Source organism: Vulpes lagopus, chromosome 3 (assembly GCF_018345385.1).
Source record: "Vulpes lagopus strain Blue_001 chromosome 3, ASM1834538v1, whole genome shotgun sequence".
Taxonomy (NCBI): Eukaryota; Metazoa; Chordata; class Mammalia; order Carnivora; family Canidae; genus Vulpes; species Vulpes lagopus.
Genome location: NC_054826.1, coordinates 21,742,054 through 21,748,652, shown reverse-complemented (window position 1 = coordinate 21,748,652; position 6,599 = coordinate 21,742,054).

The window sequence follows — 6,599 nt, the reverse complement described above, 5'->3', positions numbered from 1 at the left end:
AAAATCAATGGACCAAAAGTGACACTAGTCTCTATATTTAATGTGTCCCTCCCCTCCCCTGGGATGTATGTAAAATTTTTTCAAGAATGCTTCCTGTATGGGGATCCCTGGGTGGCTCAGCGGTTTGGTGCCTGCCTTCAGCCCAGGGCCTGATCCTGGAGACCCGAGATCGAGTCCCACATCAGGTTCCCTGCATGGGGCCTGCTTCTCCCTCTGCCTCTGTCACTGTCTCTGTATCTGTCTCTCTCTCTGTGTGTCTCTCACGAATAACTAACTAAATAAATAAATAAAATCTTAAAAAAAAAAAAAAAAAGAATGTTTCCTGTAGGGATGCCTGGGTGGCTCAGCAGCTGGACGTCTGCCTTTGGCTCAGGGCATGATCCCGAGATCCAGAATGGAGTCCCACATCGGGCTCCCTGCGAGGAGCCTGCTTCTCCCTCTCTGTGTGTCTCTGCCTCTCTCTGTGTGTCTCTCATAAATAAATAAATAAAATTTAAAAAAATAATGTTTTCTGCATGCCACAAGGTGTTCCTAAAGCAGCAGTCGGACAGGACTTTAGCCTTCACAGCTCAGCAATCAGGGAGCGAGGGAGGGGAATGCCAGTCTCCTCTTCTTTTGAACAACCTTCAACTTTAATTTAACCTGGGAGCAATAGAGAAGGAACTAACCTTCCTCCATAGGGCAAGAAGAAATTGTCCTCTCCCTAGAATCCCAAACTCCTCTCTGGACTGATGTGTCTTGACTTCCCTCTCTTCCTACCCTCACCATGCCCTCTTCTTTTCCATCCTGGAGGTAGAGCAGGTGGTGGTTGATTGTAGAAAGACTTTTCCTTTCACCAATTCAAAAGCCCTTTGTAGGAATGAAATTGGCTCCAGTATTGCTCTTTAGTGGGTGTAGTATCTAGTGCTTCTTTCCTTCCCAGCTTTGGGCCTCTGTATTCATGTCTATCTGTGTGCTCCAAATCCAGGGTGACTCACTTGTAACCACACTGCATTACCCAGGCTGTTTGTGAGTTGGGCACTGTCTTAATACATTTCTTCCATACGCTACTGTGGGGGTGCTGAGGGCTGTTATGTGCTTTCAGGAGGTGGAGTCTTCTGTGAGGTGCCCTCTTAGGACCTGGAAATAGGGTCATCTGTTGAAGAGTAACCTTTAAAAAGTTAATACACACTGAAGCAGAGATAGGAAAATCACTTTAAAGAAACCAAATGTTACTCGGGCAGTTAAGACCAGACTTTAACCTGATAGATTATACTGACTTGTTTAAAGAACGGACAGAGGAAGGTAGAGATGGTCAGCCATGGACTCATAAAAAAGGAGAGCCATAGATACAAATACAAACAGTGTCCAGTTAAGAATGGGTCACAGAAGAGAAGAGATTAGGAGTAGATTTCAAGTATTCTTGAGTCAACGGCAAAGACAGGCTTAAAGTGGCATGGGTGAAGTTCATTGATAGTTTCATGGCCTTGGCATATCTTCACTCCTTTGGGAAGACCACCCTATTGAAAAATGGATACATAATCTTATCTTAACCTGATGAGAAGAAGAGCTTGAAAGAACTGTATTTCTAATTTTCTTCCCAAGTCCATGTTTACCAGTCAATGTTCTGAGGATGACATGACTTTCCATGTTGGTTAACCTAGAGGGTGAGTCATGTAGACTTCAAGGGTTGTGGTAGTAAACTGATTTAATGCAGCATAAACTCGGTGAGTGTAGTGCACCCCTTCATGATGGACTTGTTTTAAGCAAGCTGATAAAAGAAGTCTGCTGAGCCCATGAGCCAGGCACCAAATTGTTGTATGATAAGAGTCCTCAAGGTAGTTAGCGCTGTCCTCTGAGGCTTCCTGGGAGAAGTTACCTACTTTCCTTTATCCAACATCTACCACCTGCCCTAGTCTACCCTCTTTGGGCACAACTATGTTTTTTTATATAGGATAGTACAAGGAACATGGGTTTTGACATCACAAGACCCATATTTTTGTAGTATCTTTGCTACCTTGTAATTGAGTAACTTGAAACAAGTCACCTAACCTATCGGCACCTCAGTTTCCCCAGTGGTAAACTGGAGGGAAAGGGTATACAAGACACATATTGTCATCTCTGAAAAACAGTAGCTACTCAGGAAACTCTTATGACAAATGTTGACGAGTGAGTAGATTAACCGCAGGATCACACTGTGGGAAGAACATCCCATTGAACTCACTCCTTTTCCTCCCAGTGGTATGGAAAAAATATCGTACGCTGTTCTAGTAACATTCCTTCTACCTGAAAAGCCTAGCACAAGGGAGGTTTTAGCAGCACTCACCATCGCTTGGACTTACTCCCTTACTCCTAATTGAAGTTGCAGTTCCCACATTATACAGTTGATAGATCCCTTTCCCTAAAATGACTCTCGCTTCCCTCCTTTTCTTCCTGCCCTCTGGTCCCTCTGGTCCGCAACCCAGATATCTCCTGTAACTCCTTCAAAATGCAAGGTCAGACACCTGGGCCTCTTGTTTTCTTTTCTTCAAACAGGCAAGCTGTTGCCCTTGCTAATCCCTCCACTTGTATCTCTCTGCCCCCAGAGCTTCATAGACTGGCTCCTTCTCAGCCTTCACGTGGCACCATCCATTTCAGAGAGGTTTTTCCTAACCACCTCATGGACCTATCCACCCCCACAGTCACGTTCTGTTTCATTACTACTCTGTGTTATTTTCTTCACAGCATTATCACTGCCTGAAGAGACATCAGCTTATTCATTTTCCTACCTAATGTTTAGGTTTCTTCCACTAAGCTTGACCAGATCAGAAATTTTATCTGTCTTGTGTACCACATAGAACCTCTGAGCCTAGAACAGGGCCGGGCACAGAGTTGTGTTCAAGAAAGATCCCTAAATATGATAATGGAACAAATATCACTTGCTCTGGAAAGCCTTCCTTGACCACCAGGATGGGTTAGATACTCCTCCTTTGAACTTCCAGTGTCCTTTGGGCAGGCTTCTTTGTGTAGTGCTTGAACTATGTTGTGATTGTTCATTGTGCTATTTAAGAAATACCTTTCATGTATCCTCCCATAGTAGTAGCCCTTTCAGGGGTAAAATGGGAAAGAGGAGGGGCAAAAGGTAAAAACCCTAGAGAGGAGTTGTATTGGAAACAATACTGGATTGTTAGGGTAAGAATGCTATATCAGTAGTTTGGTGTTTGTTTTTAATCAGTAGGGTTTTCAATCAAGTTCCCCCTAATAACACTCTGGGGAAGAAGTGAGGGATGGTTCTGGAGAGAGGAGACTATCTCCCTGGGCACCACAAATGTACCTTGAAGTCTAACAATAAAGGTGAACTAGTCTCATCGTGCTGTCAGGTAGGGACAGGTCCTGAGTTGTACGGAAGAATTACAGAAGCTACTTGTATCATGCAGAGGACAGATGAGAGCTGAAACTGATTGGCCATGTTGAGGGGATTTTCTGCAAAGGAGGCTGCGGGAGCCTAGAGTTGACATCTGCTATAGGACTGCCGAGGGTGGACAGGTAGGGCATCCAGTGAAAGCTGTGATGAGCCTCAGGGTTCTGCAGCGCCAGAGCCAATGTGGGTCCTGGTCAGCAAAGGGAGAGTGAAGAACCCACAATCAGTGCTGAGTCTCCTCCTCTGATGTAAACAACAACCCAGAAAGCTCCTGCAGATGTCATCTTGCCCAGTAGAGGGGCTTGTAGAGAGATAGCCCTGATAGGGAATTAAACTCAGAATCGATGGAATAGTTAGGCAAAATAAAACTTGTCAATCTGAAGAGATGGAGAGACCTGTAATTGGGAAATTTGAAAATTCCTCCTACTCCATCCTCTCCTACTCTTTACCTAGTGAGATAAAGACTGGAAACCCAGCCCTTTGCTATATTTACTTTTCTCTTCCCCATTCTTTAGACTACGAACTCTTTGAGGAAAGAGTCTTTAATTGTGTCTTCTCACTATTTAGTGCAAATGGGAGCCATATAAACCATACAATCCAAATATTATCATTATAAGATATATCAATACAAAAAGAATTAAGATGATATTTCCTGGTTTTGTACTAAGTCTTGAAAATGTGATGTGGGGACACCTGGATGGTTCAGTAGGATAAACGGCTGCCTTCTGTTCAGGTCATGATCCCAGGGTCCTGGGATAGAGCCCTGAATCAGGCTCCCTGCTCAGTGGGGAGCCTGCTTCTCCCTCTCCCTCTGCTCCTCCCTGCCCTGCTCATGCTCTCTCTCTCTCAAATATCTTTTAAAACATAATAAAATGTAGTGTGTATTTTACACTTATATTTCATCTCACTTTGCTAGCCAACTTTCAAGTATTCAAGAGCCACATGCAGCTAATGCTTGTCTTATTGGACAGTATAGGCTAGCGTAATCCCTGCCATAGAACAAGTAAAACGTAAATGTTTGTTCAATGGATGAATTTATTATTATAAATTAAATGTTATTAAATGTTATCATTACATCTTCCTGCCTCTTAATAAACTTTTGCTTCTTTCAAAGTAGGACAGAACAATAAACTGTATTTTGCCTTTGATGTATAGCATCTATAATGCATGACCAACATGAGTTAGCATTAAATTTAGAAACTATAATAAAACATAGATCTTAAGATGCACATTCTAGTATGACATCGACTTCACTGTGCTTGTGTAAAATTGTAGCTCAAAAAACTTACAGCCCCTTTGAAAATAAGTATATGTGTATTTTGTCCTCAGTTGCATGGGCCATAGCTAATATTTCTGTAGGCTGGCATAATCTGCTATTATATTTCACAGACTCTCAGAGGCTTGTTCTTAAAAACTTGATTGAGATGCTCCATATCTAATTATTAACCCACTTCATTGTTCATTAGCCTCCCAGTACCATGCTCACTTTGCTTAACTGAAGATTAATTTGATGAAAAAGACAAGCTGTGCCTTGTGGAACTTTCTTGTTGTGCAAGGTGGTCATCCTCATAGCTCTCTGGCTACTCATTTCTTATGAACTCCTGGAGTTGGAACTATTTGTTCTCCCTAAGGACAAAATTGTATCTTCTTTCTTTTTTTTTTTCAAGATTTTATTTATTTATTCATGAGACACACACACAGAGAGAGAGAGAGAGAGAGAGGCAGAGACATAGGCAGAGAGAAGCAGGCTCCATGCAGGGAGCCTGATGTGAGACTCGATCCCAGGACTCCAGGATCACACCCTGAGCTGAAGGCAGTTGCTTAACCGTTGAGCCACCCAGGCATCCCTGTATCTTCTTTCTGTGTACTGCCTTTCAGTACATTCTAATACGCCAAGAATGTTGAATTTCCCCCTTCAAAATTGCTGTTGATCATAACCAGGCAATTTTTCTCTCTTTATCACCTAGTTGCTTTACAAGAGTATGAAATGAGCATTACTATGGAGTGCTAATTATTGAGGGCCCATTCCCACAAGTAACTTATGCCACCACCTCACAGTGGTTCCATTGCCAATATATTTTGCCACTTTGCTGCTGAGAATATCTCTTACTAAGTTAGTACCTATAGTGGATAATAAATTTCCTGTAACAGTAGTTGTGTGATGCACAGAATCATCAATGGCCTCTTATCAACAGCATTCCTGGGACTCAATGAAACAGGAGAGAGAGAGAAAGACATCTCTCAGGGTCCCCATCAAAGCTAATTTGTAGAGTTTCTCAATCTGAGGAGGAGATGAGGTAGAGTCTAATTTAAAGCCATAAATGTCTTCCTTTGGGTTCTCACAAACAATGTTTCAGTGATTTCCCCCAGCTTGTTCCTCTCTATTTTCTGGGGGAGCTAGGCAGCTTATATCCTATGGATTTGCCATATCGACAATTATTGGGCCCCTTCCTTCTTTCAACAATCTTTAGGTTGGCACCTATCACATATCAAGCTCAGAAGATACAGTGAGGCCATATGGAGCCCCTTCCTTCGGAGTGTATGAGCTAGCAAAACTCCTAGAATCAGAATCCATTTCCTTGCTCAGGCAAGGCCCCTTACTGTCTACTTACTGGTGTGTCTAACCCCAACTTGCTTCCAGTTTACTTAGGAAGAATTGTCCCAATAGCAGTCTCTTAAAAAAAAAAAAAAAAAAGTCAAGGTAGTTTTGTTTTGTTTGTTTCTTTTTAAATAATAAATTTATTTTTATTGGTGTTCAATTTACCAACATACAGAATAACACCCAGTGCTCATCCCATCAAGTGCCCCCCCCAGTGCCCGTCACCCATTCACCCGCACCCCCCGCCCTCCTCCCCTTCCACCACCCCTAGTTCGTTTCCCAGAGTTAGGAGTCTTTATTGATGACAGAAGTCTCCCTTTCTGTCAAGGTAGTTTTGAACAGAGGAATTAGATATTCACAAATCGAGCGTTCACAACATGGACACATTTACAAATTCGGGGTGACATCCTGCTCCAACATGTAATGCAGGCGCCTTTGGCCGCTCTGGAAATTAGAGAACGTTAAAATTGAATTCAGATAAAGTATTGCGTACAGGTGAAGCCCAGCTCTGTTGCTAGGCAACCTGACAGCCTCTCGAGTGGGGACCAACTTGCCTCCCACACTTGACCATCTCTCCCCAGTGGTGGGACGCGGAGGCCTCATTGGCTCCCGTCTCCTCTC